Genomic DNA, 24085 nt, shown 5'->3' on the forward strand with positions numbered 1-24085 from the left:
GAGATAGACTTAAGTGTGAATGGTGTGAAGAACATCCATAGAGGAGAACCGTGCATTTTATATTATCGGGCTTTTGTAGGGAGAAAGACACAGTCCCGTGTGGGAAAAACAAAGCAAAAGCTCTGTAAGATAAGACCCATGCTGGCTGTCTTCATGCTGTGTAGACTGAACATTGTCAAGAAATATTTTAGATTTTGAAGATTCACGAGCTCCCAGTAAGTGATGTTTGCTTTTTGCCTAAGGCGCCACCGCTTCGACATTTCCCCTTGACTCAGAGAAAGTTTTGAGCTTTCTGGATGATTTCAAGGCTTTGTTCCTGCAAGGAAGGTAGGATCAGAAACCAGCTGACCTTTACAAAAGAGCTGGTTGGGAGATACAGTTCAGGCAGCCCCGTGCTCTGACCTGGAGGTGAGAGACCCCTGAGTTCTCTCTGGATGTATTCTGGGGAGAGAAACTGCTCTTCCCAGTGTCTGCTTGGCTGCTCTGCTCTCATTTCCTGCAGATTCTCTTCAGCCTGTCTGCTCCTCTGGTTTTCTCTAGTGGAGTTTAGAAACACCCCTTAGAGGAGCACAGTTAATTCTAAAAGCTGTTACCTTTCCCGTCTTCAGCCATGCCCTGGAGCGAAGAGAAGGGCTTGAATGCAGAAGAGGAGATGCATCCTCTACACTGAGAAACAGAGAATCCTTCCTGTCCGAAAGGAGCAAGTTTAACTTAAGTAACTTTAGAAAGAAGAAAAATTGTTCCTATGCTTTTTAAGCGGTATTCAATTTAGGAAGAGCTTCTTTGATATATTATGCCTTTTTTAATTGTAAATGCTCATCATTTTCTTCCTGGTCTGAAGTGGCTTTTTTGGTTTCTGGTGATAAGGCAGGGATGACATGTCCTAGGATTTTTAAATTTCACGTTGCATCTGGAGAGCTTGGTGGAGCTGATTGCCTTAGATCTGAATCACTAGAGCTCCACACTCTTTTTTTTTTTTTTCTCACTTAAAATTGTGTTCAGCCATAGCATCTTTATTTGATACCAAATTGTGTGACTCTTTTAGACTGTTCCTGGAATATTACCTTTTCTGCCACCATTTGTATACACTAAGAATTTGGAATGAGCAATCATTTATTCAGTAGTGCAGTGAAAAACCTGAGAATTATAGTTCTATTCTTTAAGCAGGCTGAGGACGATCATACTTTTCTAAAAAAGTTGTTTTTCTCAATTCCTCCACTTCCTTAATTCCCTGACTTCGACTTTCTGTTGCATCATTTCAACTGTCTTTTCGGTTCCTCCCCATTAGCTGCTGAAATAGGAAATCTTCAGCGAGAGAGGCAATTTAACTATATTCTACAATGAATACCAAATTCCCTACTGTAGGATTTGTGATACTTAAAGGCCATCATTTACTAAGTTTTGAGAGCTGACAAAAATGTATTTTTATATATGATATACTTTAAGTCTTGGATTGTTCTTCTGTGATTTTAGTTAAATTTGCATCTTTAAAATTTGCATTTCATTGTATTTGAATAGTGCTCTTGGAAATCACCAACCATAATAAATCGCCGTTTTATTGGACATTTGGAATAGGAGGTATAGCTAATTTAATTTATTATGAAATATTTAGTATATTACCTGAATTAAAAAGTTTTAATGGGCGCATATCTTGCCGATCAGCTTTTTAAGATACCTGAGAGAATTAAGAAGCTGAGCCTACTTTGATTGTGAATTTGACACGAATACACGTTGGTGGTAGAAATTGGTATTGCTGAGTTATCATAGCAGACATTCTTCTCAGTTCCTTCCTCTGCCATCAGTCAGGGAAAACCTGAAAGAATATCACCATCATGTTTACTAAGGTGAAAGCAAAGAACTTTAATTTTGTAATTTTGGAAGTCTAGTTAGTAGCGAAAGTATCCTGTAAAAATTTAGAAATACACAACTGAGATATGCAAATACAGTATACATGTTTTAAATGAAAGTAGTGGTCTGCGTAAATATATATCTACAGAATGTAATATTCACATTCGCTTTAAATAGTAGAATGGAACTTGAAATCACCTTATTGTTTGGCATGTTTGTTTAGAAGTAGTGAGCAATTTAAGAAATGAAAAATAGATTTTAAAAGTGATTTTTTTCAATTAAATAGTGCATCCAATGTAGCATTCATGGAACAGATATATTTATAAATTCATTTATATGTATAGTTTCTAATACTAAAAGTGAAAACTTGACTGTCCTCTTTAACTACTGTGCAGAGTGATATCGATTAAGTATGGAAAATTTGTCCAACAGGAAAATGTTAATTTCAAGTAGCTGAACTCTATGCTGGTAAATAATGGAAACATTTTTAAAGAGTTTGCTGAATGTAGTTAGGGTCATGTCACAGTGCATATAATTACAATGCTGCTTTCAGAATATTGGTCTTTCTGATACCTATTTTTAACTGGTTTTAGTTTTGAAATTTTGGTTTACTCAAAGTGAGGAAGGAAATATAAGAATCACGGAGAAGAGCTCAAGTTTCAAAATATTCGTTAGTTTTCATCACTTCTTTTTTCTTTTCTTTTTTTTTCTTGTATAGGTCAGTGTTTGGCTCTTTAGTTTTGTGTCAAGTGTCAGAGATCACTTATGTGTATTTTCTTTTAGTGAATGTCTTTAATTTCCCTTGTTACTAGTATGGAAACTGATCTTGTTATAACAAAATCTAAATTGTGTATGTGACCTGTGTTGACCCTTGTGCTTTGAGCATAGCAAGGGGCACATTAACATAAGTTTCATCTTGTAAATTGCTGTATGAATATTAGGGTTTTCATTGTGTATCAGCAGTATTTCTATAAAATCATTGCTTTTCTTTTGTGAGTAGGAAGATACGTTAAACCTTTTAGACTCTTTGCTAGAAACAGTCCAAGTGTGTATGTAAACTTTAATTGTTACTCTTTTAAAACGTCTAGAATAGATCTTCTAGAACTTGAATAAGCTCTGGAAAATGTTTTGAAAATGCAGTGTTTAAATTTGGCTCTGTGAAGAGGTTCATGTATTTAATGTTGCCTTGCTAAAAGCAAAAGCTAATTGGCTTCGTATATTCAAATAGGTACTCCCTTCTCATTTTAAACTAAACAGTGTGGTGTAGTCAGAACTCCATATAGTCAGATGCTCTTTTCTGACCAGCATCTTCAATAATGTCTGTTTACCCCAAGGTATGTACGTATTTATGTGTGAATTTATTTGGTAGATTCTTATGCAGATGTACCTGTATTAGTTTTATTATTTCCTGGATGAGAAATTCTAGATTTCATTCTTGTAATTGCCTTTTTACATTGGATTTTATGACACAGAAAGGTTTGTCTTTTAACTGATAACCATGTTAAAAGGAGCAAAACCCCTGTCATTAAATTTCATAAAGATTTTGCCAATATCAAGTACATATTTCGGTTTTTAATGAAACAGAGAAGTACGATTGTCTTGTTGGCAAATCTGTAGTTCAGGTAGTGTATTGCAGACCAGCACTCATGTAAACTTCTCCATGTCATGTCCGAACAGATGTCACAGGCCCTAATTCTTCCTTAAGTTCCAGCACCCTAGTTATCAGCCCACTCCCTTCATGCACCTAGGGGAAAAATAAATCTCTTTGTGATTGATTTTAGTTTCCAGTTTAAATTTATTTCGGGAAGTTTGTCCGTTTTAACATGCACATTTTGCATGGCTTGGTTTTGGCAGAGATGTTCGGCTGTGGGCTGTAGAGTTGAGTTTCAAGTTCTGGGAGCTGAGATCCAAGCTGATGGGTGGTGATGCCCGCCGTCCTCCCAGGAGTGCTGCACAGCTGAGTTAATTAACGTTCGTCAGGCCATTTGAGATTGTCCGATGCAGGGTTCTAGATAAGTGCAAAGTAGTATGATTATTTGTTCGTTTTGTAAATGTGATAGCCAAGGCAGCACAAAGCAGATGTTATTTCCCCCTTTCTTTGGCGGCGTTAAATTTATAGTTTAAAGATTGTTGATACCGGACAAGCTATTGAGATGCAAAAATGTTCTTTTGGGGACAGTCCATTGGCAGCCAAACAGACGTTTAAACAAGCGACAGTGTTGAATGCCTTTACAACCACTGACAGAAGATCGCAGGAACTTTTTTGAACTAAAGATGATCTCAAGTGAAAAGTCTGATGTTTATTGTTTTGCTTCATGTCTAATGAAAATAAAAGCAATTATCACATAAGTACTTTTGACTTCACATACATAACCATTTTCCTAACTCCATTTGAATTTTTTACATTTTCATCATCAAATACCAAAGAGAATGGTCTATACCAGGAAAAAATGGCTACGAAAAATCATTGGCTACGAAACAGTAGTTTTTAGGACATGTTGTGAAGTTTCTCTTTAAGTAGCCATTGGTATTTGTTTTGCCTAAGAATAAAATATTAAAAACCATTTAACATATCCAGAGATTAATGGTCTCTGTATATCTCTGTACTTCTGCCCTATATAGATGCATTTCTGTTGTCTATTAGACAAGGGTATGATTTAAATTCAAATACAGATTTATTTTTTAAATACAATCCATTCAACTTAGTTATATGTAATAGTGAACATGACCATTTTAATTGCTTTCACTAAGTGAAATCTAGATGGCTTTATTTTTCTTTATGGGTCATTCATCTTTTACATTAGTATACCGTATTTTACAGTAGACTACAACTAAAACCTGTTTGATACATGTATGTTTGGTTTTATTGGTTTGACCAATGGGATTTTCTATTATTCTAATTTTAAGTCAGCTCCACTGGCTCAAGTATTTTTTAAAACCATATTATTTTTCTTTTCTGTAACCTCGGCTCTTTGTGAAGCCTGGCATCGTTCTGCTGGCCCAGGTTTCTAAGGCCAGAGAGGCAGATGTATCTTTTGGTCGATCGGGCTGGAAGTTTGTCGTCGCTGTGAAATGGTATCCTTCAGCACGGTATCTGTTAATTATTTCCTGTACACCTATCTTTTGCTCTGCTTCCTTTTTTTTCACAGACCGCATGAGTCAGGAGATAACTGGGCCCCAAAAGGACCCCATTGTTGAGTGTTCTTAGATGTTGGAAGTGAGGAGTTTACAGAAGGTGGCCTGAGTTTCAGGAGCACAGGTGCAGAATGGTTCAAAACTGTGTCAGCCGTCAGCTACCGCAGCCTTAAGGTGAAGCTAGTCTTCTGGCCAAGTCCAGTTTGACGGGTGGATTTAACGGAAGTGTTGATTACCTAAAATCCAGGAAGAGTGTTTTATCTTGGATTTTTGCCTGGTTTGTTACTTGCTCCCACCAAAAAGTAAATAGCATTTCCATTGTTGTAGTCTTTGACTCTCCCTTCCCTTTGACTCTGGTAGCGAACGTTTATTAAGTGTTTTTAGGCAAGGACATTGATTTCTAGGATGGGCTACCTATAAACTCAGGGAAACGTGGCGAGCAGGATGCCACTGCATCAGGCTGTGCAGTTAGTTTAAGAAGGTGCAGTTTTTAGTGAGGTCTCAAGAACCTGTTTCTTTCATTTTGGTGAAGCAACATTTTCCTTTGTGGATGTTTATAATTAACTATAATTTACAATTAAAATAGAATCTGGAATATGGCCTTATTTTGGAGAAAATCCATACTACTTTATCTTATGGCATATATTTGTTTTTCTGTTATCAGTGATTAAGAGTGAGGTGAAGGGATCTTCCTTTCGTTTTGTTTTTGTAAGTACAGGACATTTGTGATGTGACAGATTGAGTGGTATCATCTTTCATGCTAGAATGATCAAACAGCTCTCACACATCATTTTACACATTAACTTGCCATTTTGAAAAGAGTTTCTCAATTTAGAACATTTAATTTGGGCATATTAATTATGAAAGAGATGAATCATTTCATACCCTGGAAATTTATCTGTCTGTAAAGTCATGATTAACTGGGGAAAACTAAGACTATATAGATAAATTTTTAAAAGGCAAAATGTACTTTGTAATATTTAAATGAGACAATACATGGCTGATAAAATGGTGTCCCGTGTCCTAGTCATAGTCCTCTAAACGAGTCACTTTTAAGATGTAAAATAAATTCACCCATAAGTAATGCTTGAAGAGTAATATCTTAGAAATATTTAATTAAGGATTAGCCGTTAAAGTATAAATTGACTTATTTAATGATGAATGAAGATAATTAAGGAAAAAGCAAATGATAATTTTTAGGAGCTATTTCTCATGGATATGGAATATAACAAATCTCCAATAGGCAGTTACACCGTATGAATGTTTACCTCCTGTTGCACGTGCAGCACAGTTTACTTTGTACAGAAATTTATTTCCATGTAGGACCCATGTTCTTAAACTGAATTGAGTCATGTGCCTTAAGTGAAAACAGTCCACTCAGATAGTCTTGCCTTTTTTAGTGGGGAAATCTTTCTTTTTTTCTTGTTTGCATTTTGCCTCCATGGATGGTGTTTTGACAACCCTTCACAATTTCTCAGCCCAGTTTTAAAGTTTATACCTTCCTTAGGTGTGTGTTGGATATGTTGGGTAATAGTGTGGGCTTTGAGGGAGTATAAAAGAGAAGAATTTGATTGTTCTCTTTAAAAATATGGAGTTTAATGATCATTATTTGTTGCTGAATATTTATATTGATTCCATTAGAAAGTGTTTTTCTTTCATAGGACTATCAGTGTGTCAGAAAGACTAGTCTTTATTATTTCTCAGTAACATATGAAAATGATGGGGTATATATCACAGGAAGCTATATTCTGTGTGTGTGTGTGTGTGTGTGGATGTGTGTGGGTGTGGGTGTGAGTGTATGTGTATAACTGAATCACTTTGCTGTACAGCTGAAGCTAACATAGCATTGTGGATCAGCATAGTTCAATTAAAAAAAAAAACAGGATCAAGAATACCTTCTCCATTAACATTAAGTTTGTGGTTGTGATATGCTAAAAATACACAATTTCAGGCCATTCTTGACCAGTTAGTAACATTTATGAAGACATACATGATGTCATTTATATACACAAGTTAAGTCAGACATACATGGGAATCTAAAAATTGACAAATATGTTTGTGAGACATACTCACTTTACTTAAAAATAATCATTTGCTTTAAAAAAAAAAACACCTCAGTCTGAGACTTTAAAAATTTCTTCCCAGGTACCTTGAAAAGTGAAAATGTTTTTATTTACTTATAACATTTTAGAAGCCTCTCGGTTTTACAAAGCATACTGCAGTTGAAGCAGTGGCCATATTTTAGGAGATACCCATGTTTGGTTAATGGAATTCCTCTTGTGTCAGGAATTTACAACCTAAAGTTTTCTTGACGACTGAAGAAAGTAGAAGTAGAATCCGTCTACTTTACCTGAATTCAAAGACAATTGGAGGTTTTTAAAATATGGATTGTCTAGATGGGCCATCTGTGATCTACAAATTAACTATCCAGTTAATATGCCTCTCAAAACTTTATGCTGTAATAATATAAATGATATAGGATTTTTTTTTAAAAAAATATAAATTTAGAGCTTACCTCAAATTCCCATGTGATTTAAATGTTTTTCAAGAGTCCAAAATATATCCAAACTCTTCTTTAGTCCTGAGGTTTTAGTTGGGTTTGGAGGTGGGTGTGTTCCACCTTTGATGGAGTCTCTCTGGTTGTGATTCAGGCTTGACTGGATTTTGTTTTCCAGTAAAACTATATTTTATGTTTTCTTTTTACTCTTCCCTTGTGATGTAGTGGAAAGAGTACCGGATTGTAGGAAAAGAGGCTTTGTGCTCTAGACTCTCTTTGTGACTAACTAGCCGTGTGACCCTGGGTGAGTCACTCAATCCTTATGCCCTGTTTGCTTCTTTGGAAAATTAGAGAGAGAAGCACACGATTGCTCACATCTCTTGAAAATTGCCAACTCTAGGGCCAAGCAAGTTTTCTATGAAATCTTAAATGTTTAGATCTATGAATTGATATGTGGGGCAACTTTTAAGACAAAAAATCTTCTATTTTACACTTAGCCATGCTGGTGTCCAAGGAGATATCACATATTTGATGTAACAGTTCCTAAGTCATATTTCCCTATAATGGCTGAGAACCCATAAATTATAAACAACTGTCACAATACAGTCGAAAATCTTCAACAATTATATTATTTGAGCTAATGCAAGAAAGCTCACTCTTTGAAAATAACTTTGTTTCAAAGAATCGTGCTATTAAGGGGCCACTTATGATGATAAAAGGAAGTCTGTACAATGAGAAATAAAATAATTCTGGTGAGAATATGACATGCTTAAAATCTGTTTCCTCAGTTTCTTGGCATTGAGCGATGATGCCTGTTTTGTTCACAGTCAGATGTTCAATCAGAATTTTGGATGCAGAAACTAATTTTAGTAGGTGGGGTGCAAATTTCTTATGAGTCCATGAATAGACTCTAATCCCAGCTGTTTCATTACAATTATAAAAATAAAATTGGCTGTGAATCATTCAAACTTTATTTAATGGGTGTGAATAATTCTAAACCTATCTTGGACTCTTTATGCTCCTTCAGAGTTAATACCTCATTATCCATATATGAGTTATTTGAAGTATTGGTGATCATGATGAAAATGACCGTATTTCCACTCAGTTCTTGTGGGTTTCAGGAGAGGAGAGGAGGTGGCCTCTAGGTTGAGGCTGGTGATGAAAACGAGAAAGAAATTGGGAAGAGTTTATGACAAGAGAAAAGGATATCAAATTAGTATTTGTTGGCATTTTTTCCCCTATTAAAATATATGTTTATTACAGACATTTTAGAAAATATAAATAAACAAAAAGAAGAAAATGACTACTCACCACTTTAATGTATCCCTTTCTGGACACACACATGCGCGCGCACACACACAGACATACACATATATGCATAGATTTATATATTTATTGTTAAACAGCCTTCAACTTCACTTTTTAAAAAACTGTAAACATTTTCTCCTGTTAGTGTATATTCTGCTGTTATCACATTTATTGACTTCATAGTATTTCATTATGTGTTGTACTGTTTGTACTAGAAAAGATTATTGATTCCTTGTTGTTAGACATTTAAGTTAGTTCCAATTTTTTGCTGTGGTAAATAGTGCTGCATTGAATGTCCTTGTAGTTAAATAATTGTAGCTCGCAATCCTAAATTATTAGAATTGGTTTCCCTATAATCAGGTTTTTTCTATGGAGTGACATAGTAGTGGGGTTTATTGGCAAATGTAAGTCACTTTACCAGGCTGTGTGTATATACTCTTGGGAAATGAGAAAACAGTATCACTTCTAGACTTTTATTGGTTAGAATTGCCTCACAGTGGTAGCTTAGAAATAGAAACCCCAACATTTTCTTTAAACGTTATTATGGGGTAAAAGTTAATATGAGGGTTCGAATAAGGTACGTTTCTGAAGCACCAAAAAAGATTCAGTGAAGCAGTATTTCCCTTCTACAATTGAAAGATTCCTTAGTCACCTTGACATTCAAAAGGTATTTAAATGGTATAATGTATTGAAATGAGTCTTACAAGGTAAATATATATTATATACATATAGGTAATATTTATAAAAGGATTTCAGCTGTCTTCAAAAAGATTCTTAATGTTAATATGTTTTGATGATCATATAAAGTTGATGCCAACAGCTACTCAGTGAAGTACTTGACATGCACACAAACTCTATTTTAAAGTATTTGAATTTATTTTAATTTTATCAAAGTCATTTATATAGTTTATCATAAGGTAAGAATGAAAATTAAGTGTTTAAGGGAAATGTAGAAAACCATTCTAAATCCCATTTTCATTTTCTTTTTCAAGCATCTTACCACTATATGCAAAGTCCTTCCATAAGACTAGAAACTGATTGTATTTATCGTTCATGAAATTTCGACGATATACCCTTTTGTTTGGGGGGATTTGAATGCATATTTGCTTGTATCTAAATTTAAATACATTAGTATTTATCTGGATTCAGGATTTATTTTCAAAGAACCAACATGCATTATACCAAAACTAACCTAGACTCAGACTTGAAAGAAATAAAAATCCAAAGTAAGAGATAACTGTAGAGTTGTTCCCTAATATACTGGTCTCTAACTTTTCTTTTTTTTTATTGAAGTACAGTCTCTAACTTTTCTTGTCCTGAAAATAACTTAGCACCTATTTTGTTTCAGGAATCACAAAAGATCCTATAAAGTGTATGAATGTGAGTAAATCAGGGTTCTTGCCCTCAAGTAGTATACAATCATGTATAGGTGATAATCTAAGTAAAATGACAGCTATAATAAAAATAAGGCTTCCATAAAAGGGTCAAGGAGAGGACAGCTGTAGTCTTTGGGATGTAAAGAGAAACAGATCACATTCAATTGAAAGCTTGAAGACAGTTGTCATAAAGGGTTTTCTGAGTTGGTTTTTGAAAGAAGGCTAGGCTACCAGCAAGTGCATATAACTGCACGAGGTAAAGCTCTGTGGCGAGAACAGTGTGAGGTTAGCTTAGGGCATTTTTAGCATAAAGATAATGGAAAAGTTTGACCAAAGGGCATGTGCGGTATAGTTTGGGGAGCTAAAACTTGACATATAGGTGGGGAGAACTTCCTTAAATGCTTATTTGAAATTTTTTATTTCAGAGGGAAATAGGGAACCATAACAGGCTTTGAATTCAAGATATCTTGAGCGAACCATCAGTAAGTTACTATCACGTATCACATAGGATGGCTTGGAAGGGGATAGATAAGTGGACAGAACTGGGATAAGGGAGGTTAATTAATTACTAGGTTAATCCCTTACCCCATGACTAATAACAAAGTCTATACTAGGATCGTGAAAATGAGGAATTATTTTTGTGGATATGCTAGATGTTGAGTCTTCAAGAGTTAGCAAAGTTGACATGTGTGGGTGACCAAGAGGAAGGATGGTGTGATGAATGAGGCTTTGGGTTTGGACCAGTGAAAGAGGAGACTAGTAATAGCTAACATTTGAGAATCACTCACTATGGACCAGGCACTCCTCTTTATGTGTAGTAACTCATCTGTTCTTCACAATCACCCCATGACAAAGAAGCTATCTTTCATTCCATTTTATAGGGGAAGTAGAGCCTCAGTGGTATTATGTCACTTGACCAAAGTCATCCAGCTAGTAAGTGACTGGGTCCTGCTAGATCATGTCCACGTAGACTGGCTTCAGAGTCCACATTGTTTACTATATTGTTTTTTGATGAATGGTAGTCCCCTTAGCAGAACTCTAGTATGAGCTGTTTTGTGAGTATTAAATAATGAAGCTAGTCTTATACCTACAGAGTTTACAGACCACTCAGATGAAAATATCTAATAGATAGCAAGAAATGGCATCTTTCATAGGGAACAGAAGACTTAGAATGACTTCTAAAATAACTGGCATTTATTTAATACTTGAATTTATATTGAAAGCCTGGTTTGTTCAAAATATTCTAGGAGCAGTGTCAACATGGACAAGCTATGGCCACTGATTCTTTAAATCATTTGTAAATCAGTCTGGTAGATAATGTTCAGAAAAATGATTGTGATATAAGAAAAGGAATGTCAGGTGCCATGGAGTGAAACAAACAACATGGAGTATTTTATTTGATTTATTTATTTTTTTAAGAGGAGGAAATAATGGCTTCTTAATTCAGCCATCAAGGAAGGCTTCCTGGAAGAGGTTGTTTATCAGTTGGTTTAAAAAGGTTGGGGTTTGAATAGATGGTGATAGATGGGGCAGGGGATTACCGGGGGGCAAGAACAAAATACACCAACAAAAAAGAAGTTTGGTATCTGGAGAGCTTGGGGAAGAAAGTACACAAATCTAAAGAGAATCCAAGTCAAAGGTGAGCTTTGTAACGCCAGCTTAGAAGAAAAATAGTATAGTTGGCAAGCCCTACTCTAGAGTGAAATTTACTATTTTGACATTTGTGAGATTAAAATTTAAGATCCTCTGTGTATGACAAAATCTTTTGTTAATTGGTAGGATTCAGAAATTTATGGAAACTTTGTGCCTCAAGGATCATATTATTTGCATGATAAACCCAAGAAGTTTTAGAACCGAATTGGATTATTTAAATCGAAATCTAAAATAAGAATTTTATTCTTACTTTAATAACAGAAAGTTATTAATTTAAAATTTTAATAATGAGCTAATCATTTAAATTAATAATAAATAATAATTTAAATTTTATTTAATTTTAATCATTTAAAATTTAATAAGTTATTTTTAACATATATACTTCATAAAAGTATATGTGTGGTATATATATAAATCACTCTTTTATTAACCTATAAATTAAAAATAATTCTAAATAGAGCCATACCATATATACAATCAAAATAAATATAAATGAAAAAAAAATTCTTAAAAACCCATTTAAAATGTATGCTGTACATAGTATACTAATTTGACTGATTCACTATATGTAGGAGCTGTTGTGTTTTAGTTTTATGTATTGGTGTTCTGACTTATTCTCTAATCATTTCTTTTAGCTTTAATCCGTTGGCTCATTTTCATATCCTATTTAATGTCTTATTTTGTCATTGAGAAGAAAGAGAAATCCTGGCCTGTGCTATGTCACCTGTTGTTTAATGGCTAAAACTGTTACATATCTTAAGACTGTACTACATTAAGTCATTTTAAAAGCATTGCTTTCCCCTTTGTTTAAAATTCCTGCAGTCCCTGGGATATTCGTAGGGGGTTAATGGAAGTCTTGATTAAAATCTTCCGAGCTTCAAGGCTTTTAGTTTTTGTAAACAATTTGGATCTGAGAGATAGGCTTATGTCTTTTTACTAGTCGACTTTCTGATTTAATGTTAAGAAAAACCGTAAGTTTTTGAAAATTTTTGTTGTAATAAGTACAAATTAAAATGCATTTTTTAAAAAAATTAACCACAGTCCATTGTGTGATGATCACAGAATTTATGGCAGTTCTTTCAAAACTTCTCTGTAGACACAAAAGCTTCATTTAAAAGTAAAGGAGCTGTCTTCAGTGTACCACTTTTCCACTATTAAAAATAAGCCTTTTAAGTTTTATATCTAGGCTGCTTCTAAGTGGTTCTTTCTACACTTGCAGGACTGTGAGCTCTAATCGTGACTTAATCAATCTCACTTGCTTCCTAACAGCTAACCAAACCATAGGTAGATAAAAGCTCTGAAATAGGTCAAAGTCCTAATACAGTTGAGGTTTACACTTGGCTTCACAAGCTTAGATTTATTAATTACCCATTTTTGTGACCAGCCCAAACTGGTCCTGCCTTTCTATGACTGGACACAGTGACTGAACACAGTACTTGGGTTCAGTCTTAATTCTTCTCTTTTTAATGCACCAGATGAGTTTTAAACATGGCTTTGAGTTGGGATTCACATGGAACTGAGTTGGCACCTCTGTAGTTTCCAGTCCTTATAGTTTTCATGTGTGAATTCATTGCAGTGTTGGGATTTTTGTGATATTCTCTGGATCTGACATGGAGAGCCACTGAAGCACATCTGTGTGTGTGTGTGTTGTGTGTGTGTGTGTGTGTGGTTTTTCCTCCAAAAGCAAGGGGTATTTGGACAAGTTTTCAACACAGCAGAGCAAAGCTTCAAGAGAAACAGCAGATACCAGATCTTAATAATTCATCCCTTTATGCATTTTTCTCCCTAATAAATGGTGAGCTCATGAGAGGGAAGAGGTGTGCCGTTTCTATATTTCTCTTTCTCGTTGGCCCTGCCGTACTGCTCATGTCTTAGGAGGTCTACAATTGATACATATTTAATTGAATAGAATTCTATGAGGATATGTGCACTTTTTAAAATTTGGAAAACCACATTTTAATTTCTGTCTGAGATTACAATAATATAGTATAATTTTTTTTTACCATTAATTAAGTTTATAATTACAGACTGATTAATATTTGAATATATTTTGGGGACTAAAGGAACGATTAGATAAGTTATTACTTACATGCATTTTTTTTTCAATACTGATTGGTGAGTTATTTATTCTGGATAAACAATCAATTATACTCATTTTGGGTTCCCATAAATACATCGAGCTTTACTGGACCATTTTTAAACTTGAAAAATTTTCTGAGTTATCTGGTGAAGTAGAGATTTCTCAGGGTTAATAGAGTTTTTTGATTTAGGAATCTAAAGAAGCAATCTGCCAATGGGTTTTCAGGCTTCAAAGAGTTCCAGTTAAACCTATTTATCTTTATTTTTAATCACTTATCCAAAATTTATTTTCTTTATGTAAATTCCTTTTGAAGAATAGTAACTCTGAATTCCGTTTTGGTTAAAATAATCAATCTTCTACACAGCTAAGTTAATAGTTTTTAGAGAATGATGCTAAACACTGCTGAATCTAAAATGTGGGAAGAAAGTTTCACCATTCTTCTGTACTGCCCCCCCTCTAAAGAAGGGAAACATTTTAGAACATTGGTACTGGGCTCAGAATAAGAGGAAATGTGCAGTGGGATCATTTATTTCAATAACTGTATGACTGAGTCAGGAAATCGAAAGCTTACAGGACTAGAAAGTGAGATAAAGAAGAGAGAGAGATTCATAGATATTATTCCTTGAGCCTGTAGCATCCCATTTGCTAGAGACAAACCTTGAAAGGAGAGTTGGAAAGCTTTTGTGAACTCAGGAATGCATGTGTTGTTTGTACTACAAACCCAACCTCATCATCTTAATCTCCTTGCCTGGAAAAGATGAGTAAAAGTATGGGCTGTATCTGTGGAATTAAAATCTATAAAGGCAGCGAGCTTTGTTTTTCAAATGGAGTTCTTGTTTGTTTTCTTGACCCTTTCGAAAATAGCAGAGGGAGAGGAGCGAGAAAGGGGATAGCTGTATGCAGAAGAAAGCTGGTGAACTATCCTGTTCTCCCGAGCCCTGATGTTGAACTGTGCCTACACTATGAGATCCCTCTGGTACCAGATGCAGTGCCTTTCAGGTTTGGAATCCACGCAGAGAGGAAGGATTCATGAAGAAATAATTAGCATCAGGAAAGCCTTTGCTCTCTGCTCTTGCTCTATGCCGTCAGTTATTTTTGTCTGGGGGCTTTACAGAGATGTAACTCCTTCAGTCATCTAAGTGTGATGTAGTAAAAGTCATTTGCAGGAAGTGAAACTCCACTTTGGTACTTTCTTTTCACTCAAAGGCTAATGTGATTAGCTCTGAAACATTTGTTCATCTTTTTACTCAGTATTTGAACTATGCCTATGGAACACATATGGATTTAAATAGTACTTGGCTTACCATCTGCTGATAAGAGAAAGTGAGATGCTAAATCAGAGTGGCAGGAAAGTCTATTTCAGTAGAAGCTATTTCGATCTGAAATACTGTAGGCAATCTTACAGAGTATTTTAATTGGGATTATATTGATGTGAGTTAGTAAAAGGGAGTATATTTGCTGGGATGGTTCAACTTATATAATCATTGAATGTATATATCAGTTTAGAGATGTGGGGCAATGCAAAATTTTAATCCCATTAATTTTAGCCTTTTTTTTTGCCTAAAATAATCATTTGTGGGAAAAGCTTTTTGATTCATTCATTTTAGAGCAGTGGAATATTTTATATCTCATGCCAGAAATTAGAACATAAAAAACATCAATTTTTCAGATAAATTCATTCAAAATTTAAAAATAAACAATTTATTCTTTTAATATAGTGGTCATTTGTTGAGTATTTTTATTGTAAACTACATCTTGAAAATCCAAGTTAACTTGGGGAGATTAGAAGAAGAAAAAGAGAATATCTATTTTCATGATGATATAGTGCTGGTGCGTAATGCCAAAATGTCTGTAATCATGGCATATTTGTTTTTAAGGTTAAAACTTGGACAGTTTAAAATTATAGAGGCATTAAGGATGCTATGAACTGTAAAAGAATCTGAATCATATATAAGTATGTGTGTCTATATGCATGTGTATAATTTTGATTAACCCTTACACCAAGTTTATTTTTGTTTTTCAAGTTAATCTGTCATTCTTTCATACAACATGTGTACGGCATACCACTTTTGCTTGAAGTGTTACACCTCCACACATGGTCTCTGCCTTCTGGGAGGAATGTACAGTAACGGGTCCTCCTCTGTGTCCAGAATTATGTCAGGCATCATCTCATTTAGTTCTCTGAACAACCCTGTGGTGCTGAACATTTGCAACTCCACTGTAAAGAAGGCACAAAGGTCTAGAGAAGTTGAGTAAGTTGCCCCCAAATAACACAGCTAGTTTAATTACGTTTAAATAAAGGTTACGTAGCAAGTGCCCATTTTGGCTTGGGCACTGTGCTGAGTGGTAAGTAGAAGACGAAAAAGACAAAGTCTATGAGATGACAGAAATGTTAACGGATGATTTTTAATGCAAAGTAGAAAGTGCAGTAGCAGAGAAGGCGACCCTGAGTGTAGGCGGCTATCTTGGCCTGGGAGGCCCTCAAAGACATACTGGAGAGCGTGGTGCCCGAGCTGAATTCTGGTTTGTCGAATGAAGATGGAGCAGGAGGCCGAAAGAACCACTGCGTGGGCCCAGTGCCAGAGTCATGAACTGCCGCCATTTACCCAGCGTGGCACCAGGCACGCGGTCCAGTAAGGACCTGCCACATGTGGCTGTGGGCCTGTGGGCCCCGTGGGCCCCATGGAATGCTGCTAGTCTGAACTGACGTGTGCACCAGATTCCTAAGCGTAGGTGTGAAAAAAAATCAATGTTAAAACTATTGCATTATGCAATTTTCTATTAATTACATTTTGAAATGACAATATTTTAAATATATTTTCTCCAGCAGATATACTTAACAATTATTGCTATGATTTGGTAAATTTGACTCACTGATTTAACAATTCAGAGATGGTTTGGTGTTTTGGAAACTTTAGAATTTCTTCATACTGCTGCTTCTGTTTATATTGTTTTGTTGGTGCCTTTGAGTTATTGAATTGACAGATTTGGGGTGCATTGGTCTTATTAAATAAGTGATTGGCACCACATTAGTTTATTTCCACAGGAAAATATGAAAGAAGTCCTGAAATCATACACATAGTGGATCATTTCTTAGAAGTTTTTTTTTTTTTTTTTTTTTTGTAATTTGGAAATTTTGCATTCAATTTCTTGCAGGTAGGTTTACAATTTGTAAAATATTTAGGACTATTCTTTTTCTAGCCTGAGAACATTACTCTTTTGAACTTAGATATTTTGTAAACTTTTTTTGCACAAGTATATGTTTTTCAGGACATGCAGCTTCTGAAATTTCTGTTATATTTCGCTTGGTACCAGCTTTTTTCTTCTTTATCAAGGAAATGACTCTGTTAGTTTTCTTTACTAAGGAGCTTATGGGGGTCTAACTGAGAAATCTAGAACAGTCTGTAACCCCAGGATCTTACAGTGTGATTGGCAAAACACAAGTCAGCACTGCAGATTCTACGGAGAAGCTCATCCTCCTTAGATTAGGTGATGCCACTTGCCACTGAACGAACCCTATTCAGTTGACTTTGCCAGGTTCCACAACCAGGTCTGTGCCTCAGACACAGAAAGTTTTTCTCAAAAGCAGGTATTATTTTTATGTTTTGTAACGTTCACTCTTAGAAAGACCACAGTTAGGTTTAGCAGCACAATATTATCATTGATTTATTATAAACCACCCCAGAATTACTGATGAGTTAGTCATGCCCTTTTTATGTGTCAGAGAAGAGCATTCTCCTGTCTCCTTCAGTGAGAAGGAAGCAGGTTGCCATGTCAATATTTTACTGTTGCTGATGGCAGATGGCCCAATCTCAGTGAACGCCTTTCTCATTCTCCCCGCTTTCTTTCCCATCCCCAGTCTTCTTTTCCCTCCCTTCCCTTTAGCTATTACATTGAGTCATTCTGTAACTACTCAAAAGCTCCCTTTGCAAAGGGGTGCTTTAAAACTCAGTATGTGAGCAGAATTAGAGCACAGCCTCTTAGAACTAGAAGGTCATTATATCCAACCTTCTAATCTCTGCTCCATCACGAACACTGAAAGCGGAGTCCTTTAACTCTACTCCACCGCCGTCCGGAAAGAGCAGCAGGAAGTACAGGAGTCATATCCACCCACACTGTGGATGGTACAGTGAGGACAGAGTGGGACCAATGATCCCATGAGAAATCCGCCTTGGAAGCAAGAGGTTTCTGGTCTGCACTCTCCTCTTCTGCCCCTATGATATAGGTATCTTTCTTAGCAAGGCTACTTGCCTCAGGGATTTAGAAGATTGTAAGTTATCAAACCAGTTAGAACTTTTATGTCACTGTACCAATGTACCAAATTCTTTTTCTTGCATTTACCTTGAATATATTTCTGAACATATAGGAAGACTTCATCTTGGATGAAAAGTTATAATTAAAAAAAAAAAAACACTCTTAACTAAGCAAATTGTTTCTGTTTTATCACTGTTACAGAGAGCGTGGTCGAAGAAGTCTTGTTCACAGATTCTTCCAGGCTAGGTTCCTAGGAATAGAATTTCTTTGTCAAAGGACATACACCTGAGAGTGTGGGCAGGTAATGCTGGATTACTCTTCTGTTTCTAATATCAGCAAACAATTTGGAAAATAATTGTGTCTCTTCAGAATTTTGCTAGATGAGAATAGCAGTGGAGGTAGAAATGGAGAATCACCGTGTGGGAAAAAACACCTAAACTAGGAATTCTTGTGGTGACTTTTCCTGTTAGTGTGCATATGTCAGTCCCTGGATGGCATTTCTTGGAGCCATTTATTTGCATCACGTGGGAAATCTTTTCCCCCCTCACTCTCTCTTCTCTGTCTTTGGAACAATTGTATTGTGGATTTGACGGATACTTAGTGTCAGCCAGCTTTTCCTTTCAGTGGTGTAAATTGCTCCAGTTGTTAAATATTCAGGAACAAAATGTAATTTTTTTTCAGCTGAGTAAGAGGTGCTGGCTGATTTAAGATAAAAAGTGGACACATCCATGCAGCTAACATACGTATGGTGTTGAAGTGATTATTACCTTCACCTCCTCAGATGTCAAAGCCATGGCATTATCGTTTTTCTCAATTTTCCCCTCTATTTTCCTTCTTATTTAATTCCTTTTTTAGAACAACTTGATGAATTTATGGGTACAATTTTTAACCACTATCTGTCAAACACAGTTTGATGTCTCACTAAATCTGAGCAAACCCAAAGGATCTGAATAGCCCAGATTTTACCATAAGTTCTGTAGCTGTCTTACATTTTTACAGATAGTCAGAGGGTCACATTGCCTTTACTTCTTGAAGAGTCATCATCCCTGTTTTGAAGAATGAGTCGCAAAAGTGATGACATTCTGTTTCTTCTCACTGTTTTCTGATTTCTGGAGCACTGCCATTCTGCACATTTCCTCTGGCCTTAAGAATGCCAGCTGGCTATTTGGAAAAAAAAAAAAAAGAAGAAGAAGAAGAAGAAGAAGAAGAAGAAAGAAAGAAATGCAAAAACAACAACAAAAAACCCAGGAATCACAGCTTCGGAAACCTGGGCGCAGCCCCTCCCTTGGTGCTGGGAAACCCGGAGCTCATTGGCCAGGCTCTTTCTGCTGTTTTGCTCCTCTGAACACCTGGATCGGCACCATTTTCTATTCTGCGAACTGGCCTTGAGCAATAAATCAACTCTTCTCTTTGCTCTAGACTTGCAGGAGCAGGAGTGCAGCTTCTTTCCACAATTCTGACCTCCCTGCTTTTGGGAACTCTTGTTGAAGACTTTATTTAACAAAGCCAGCCTGTCTGTAGGTTGGTTACATGCAGCTTCTCTGGTCCTTCTCTGAGACCTTAAACAAAGGGGTGATACGACATGTAGACAGACAGACACACCTACCTGTGCACAAATTTGTGCCAGTGATCGTATGGCTAGATACACATGCCCACAATTCAGTATGTCCAGTTGGCTTTAGGAGAGCATTGGGCCTTGAACTTGCCAACACTTGTGCCATGGTGGAGGTGTCCCTTCCAGGAAAATGACATGAGATTAGGTAGACAGTGCTGTTCATGTGTAAACTTAGAAATTCCTTCCCCTTGAAGTTTATGATAAATGATTTTGTTTCTTTTAATTTGGTGTGATAAAAAATCATGTTGCCCTTTGGTGAAATCAGAATTGTGAAGCTTGATGCTTTTCATTTCTGGGCGCTGTTATTTTTACTGCACCAAATACGCATTTCAGGTGGCTTTGTGAATTACCTCAATTGCCAGTGCAGTCAGGAAACCTATGGTTCAATTATATTGCCTTGCTCATAGGATCATTTTCTCAGCTACTGCACCTTGGAAAGACGACTTCTGCAGTTTCCACCAAATTGCAGAAGCTGAGACAATCAGATGGATTTTTTTTTCTTTTCATTTTGATTTATTTTGTGGTACTTTGCAGTACTTTGGCGAGCTCGCTAGTACATGTATGAAAGCACAGGCCCATCACACGGAAAATAAAATCAAAACAGGAAACTCCAGCATGCTTTGTAATAAAGAAAACAAACAAACAAAAAGCATTGTCATTTTTTCCAGTGCAAATAAATAGAGACCAGTAGTGTGACATTTATCTAATGAGTGTCTCTGTGGTGTCACCATCCTGCGTTTTCGTCCACTTCTTTTGACAGGTGTGTATGCTGTCAGACTGTCCCAGCAGAGTACATGGTTAGGATTTTGAAAATAGCCTTTGAATCTTGTCGTAGGCCAGCCTGCTCAGAGATGGTGTCGGAGGTACCACTTGTGAGAGCCTCCTGAGCTTAAAAAGAAAAACACCTGCGCTGTCAGCAAGGCTTCTAGTAACCAGTTCACATTGTTATGCGTCATTTAACTACTTTCTCTCTGTCAGCAGGAGTCTTTGTTTCACGCCTGAGGGTTGTCATGTCAGAAGTCAAAATAAAAGCCCAAAGTCTCTAACTTGAATTTCAACAGTGAAGATGAGGATTTTTTTTTTTAACACCAAGCCAACTTAGCATTTCACTGTGTACCTGGTGGCATCCTGTACCCAGGTGGCAATAACATATTAAACATTATTTTTCCCTAAGTATCCTCCTTTCACTCAGCTGTCTTCCAGACACCTGGCTGTTTACTAGAAACCTCTATTAAGATATTACAGGGTTAGACTATGAAGACATGTTTGATTGCCTTTGGTATGACCCTCTTCTCCACTTTCAAGGGTATGTGACATTATTTAGAACCCTGTGAAAGTTACATCTAGTGCGGCTCATGTTCACAGGTACACCATGGGTGTGGACAGTGGTCAGATGAGCGTCCTTCCTCCGAAGAACAGGCTCACCTCATCAGTTCATGTATCGTGGCCCCTTGCCGTCATTCAGCGTATTCCCCTCATCCAAGCCTGCTGTAGGAATGGACAGAAATCTTGGGGTACCAGCATTGTGAGGGGGTTGGTTGAATTCAGCATGTTGGCACCAGAACCTGGAAAGAGAGAATTGATGGCCCATACGGTGTGTGTAATGGGAACCATCAGCTGTTTAAACATACACCAGTTATTTTCAAGCTTTCCAAACCCATCTGTCACCATATTGTCCAGTCACATGAAATAAATTGTCATTTCTCTCTGTATAAACTGATACAGTCCTAATTGATTTTTGCTGCAAACTTTTGTGTAAATAGACGTGTGTCATCAGGCTCTATTGTTTACTTGTTTTTGCTGTTCTGTCCCATACCAGTCATTTCTTGCAGTTTTTGCATACTTGAAAAAGGAAAAAAAAAGCAGGTATAGCCAGATGGCCACATCATTAAGAATAAAGTGTTAAAGACCCCTGATGTGGGATGAAAAAACTCCTTGTAGAAAGGACAGCACATCTTCTTTTCCAATGTGTATATAGTTGAGTCAAGAAAAACATAGTACATCTTTATTGTAAATCCAAGTAATGTGTCTCATAGTATCTTATTTAGTCACTGATTTTTTTTTTTTCCTTTTCTCCTTCACAACAGGAAGGGTGATTTGACATAAACTCCCGGGCCTTTTGGCAATGTTGGCAGGCTCCGCTTATAACTGGGGGTGAGGGGAGAGGGGTTTGAGCCCTTCTCTCTGCAGAAACTCAGCCATCTGTAGGATGCTTGCAGTTCTCTAGAGAATTCTGTGGAGGCACTAGGAGGTGTGTCACTAAAGAGGGAAAGTGCACATGTACTTTTCTTTTCCCCAGTGGTAGTAAAAGCAGGAGGTACCTTGGTATCCGATGCACTGGTTCCTGAAGGCGTTTTACCTCTGACAATGTTAAATAGACCCCAGATCTCATTGGTTCCCCTAGGAGGTAGGCACTCCAGAAGTACCCATTATCATTGCATGAGTTATCATGACACCTAATACCTCAGCTGGAGTTTAAGCGTTATGACAGTCAGGGGACTGAATGTGAGCACAGTAAAGACCTGAGAGGGCCCGTGAATATAAGGTAAAAATCACGTGGTTGGCTCCCATAGAAGATTTAAATTGTTAAAGTAAACGCGTATGATCACTTGAAAGTCTTGGATTTTCCAAGGAAATTAATGAACAAAGGGTATATCATTCTCTTTAAATTTCTATGAGTTTTTTTTTTTCTTTCTGTTTCCATTTGCATAAGAGGAAATGAAACAGCACAGAGTGTTAATTCCGCGCCCCCCCCCCCCCCCGATTCCAAGCTAAACCACTGGTTTAGTGATTATCAGAGGAGACTTTTATAATTCTGTTTTGAGCTCAGTTCCCTGGCTGCAATTCACTCAACCTTGACATAAATCTGCAATAAGTACTTTGTGAGGGGTTAGCCTTTTGTGCTGGGTGTGTGAGAAATCCTGCCGGACCAGGTTGGTTACAGAAACCAGTGTCAAGTTGCCTGTCCTGAGAAATGAGTAAGGAAAAGTGCAGACAACAGAAAAGTACGGGGGGAAAAAAGTCTTCCAAAGCACACCCTTACCCTCTGCTTCCGAAAGGCTTCTTGTCTACCTTTGAAGGACTCCCAGCCCGGTTTCATGATAAGTATTTGTTGGGTGGGTTATTTTTGCTTTTTTTTTTTTTTTTTCAGAAATTACCCAGTCATTGCTAGTGGGTGCAGTGTATCAGGACAGTAGACAAGCGTTCCATTCACAGAACCCACATTTTGTGTGGTACTTGTTGAGGCTGGTTTCCTTTCATTTAATCCATTTGATCGTGCTGTTTGCCTTAGGTGATCAGCAACCTTTAAGGTAAATCCCCGCCAATCTAATAAAAGAAATGGAAAGAGAGAAAATGCAGGCACGCACTCAGGAACTGTAGTCATGCCTTCGCTGTTTCTGTCTGTGTTGTCCCACAGCATAGATCAGTTACGTATCTCCTCCCCACCTTTGAAACATCTACTCTTTTTCTCTTTTAATTTTTTTTTTAAAGCAAGTGCTTTCTGTTGTTTAGAAACAGAAGTATACTGTCTTATCTGTGCACTGCCCTGTACTTGGGAACTTAAAAAAAAAAAAAAGTCAAAATTTTGTTTAGTCCTGAATATAGTCTATTTCCAGTTAGCCTGAAAGTTGTTTTAAATAAATCATGTTCCTAAAATCCAACCAAAAAAACTTCCCCCCCTTATATAAACTGCAGCTCAGCATCGCTGGAGCATTTTTTTGGCAGTCAGACTAACCAGCTGATTTGAGTTTCATTTCTTTTTGAAGAAGGAGAAGAGGGAATAATTCTTGATAAGTCCAATTACAGATTTGTATTAAGTACCAACACTAAAAAGTGTTTTTTTTAAATAAGAAATTTTTAAAAAATAGTGATCCAAAAATATCCCCTAAAAATGACAAAAGTAAATAGCCATTTTCTTTATCCATCAGAACAATCAGAATAAAGGGGGTACTGAGAGCTTGAAAATACAGGGAGTGGTCTCTCTGTTTCACATTCATACCTTTAAAAGGCTCTGCTGAATTAAGATTTTTATTTTTAATATTACTGAATTACTTTAAAAATCATTCGTTAAGAATATGAATTTTACCTGCCTGCAAAAGAAATAATCTTCTCATACTTTCTTGAAGCCCTTTATTCAACTTTTATGTCAACTGTTTTTTTTTTTGTTTTTTTTTTTTTTTCAGTCTACACTGTTAATCTTGTTATATTGTCATAGCCTTGTTACTCAGGGAACACTTACACAAGCACCAGGAAAGTTTAAATCCTTTTTTGTAATTACGTTTTGAGAAATATTTTTGGATTTGTTGATAAAGATCAGG

At 36.4% G+C, this 24085-nt stretch overlaps 1 protein-coding gene and 1 long non-coding RNA gene across 7 annotated transcripts in view; both read left to right on the top strand.

Annotated features, from left to right (window-relative positions):
* The window catches only part of TRPS1 (transcriptional repressor GATA binding 1), a 240334-nt gene that overhangs the window by 73111 nt on the left and 143138 nt on the right, over positions 1-24085 (top strand). The window lies entirely within an intron of this gene.
* On the top strand, positions 457-19365 carry LOC116659826. The gene is made up of 3 exons (XR_004315188.1): positions 457-466; positions 8204-8206; positions 14360-19365. It is a non-coding gene; the product is annotated as an uncharacterized LOC116659826 (long non-coding RNA).

This window comes from Camelus ferus, chromosome 25 (assembly GCF_009834535.1).
Source record: "Camelus ferus isolate YT-003-E chromosome 25, BCGSAC_Cfer_1.0, whole genome shotgun sequence".
Lineage (NCBI taxonomy): Eukaryota > Metazoa > Chordata > Mammalia > Artiodactyla > Camelidae > Camelus > Camelus ferus.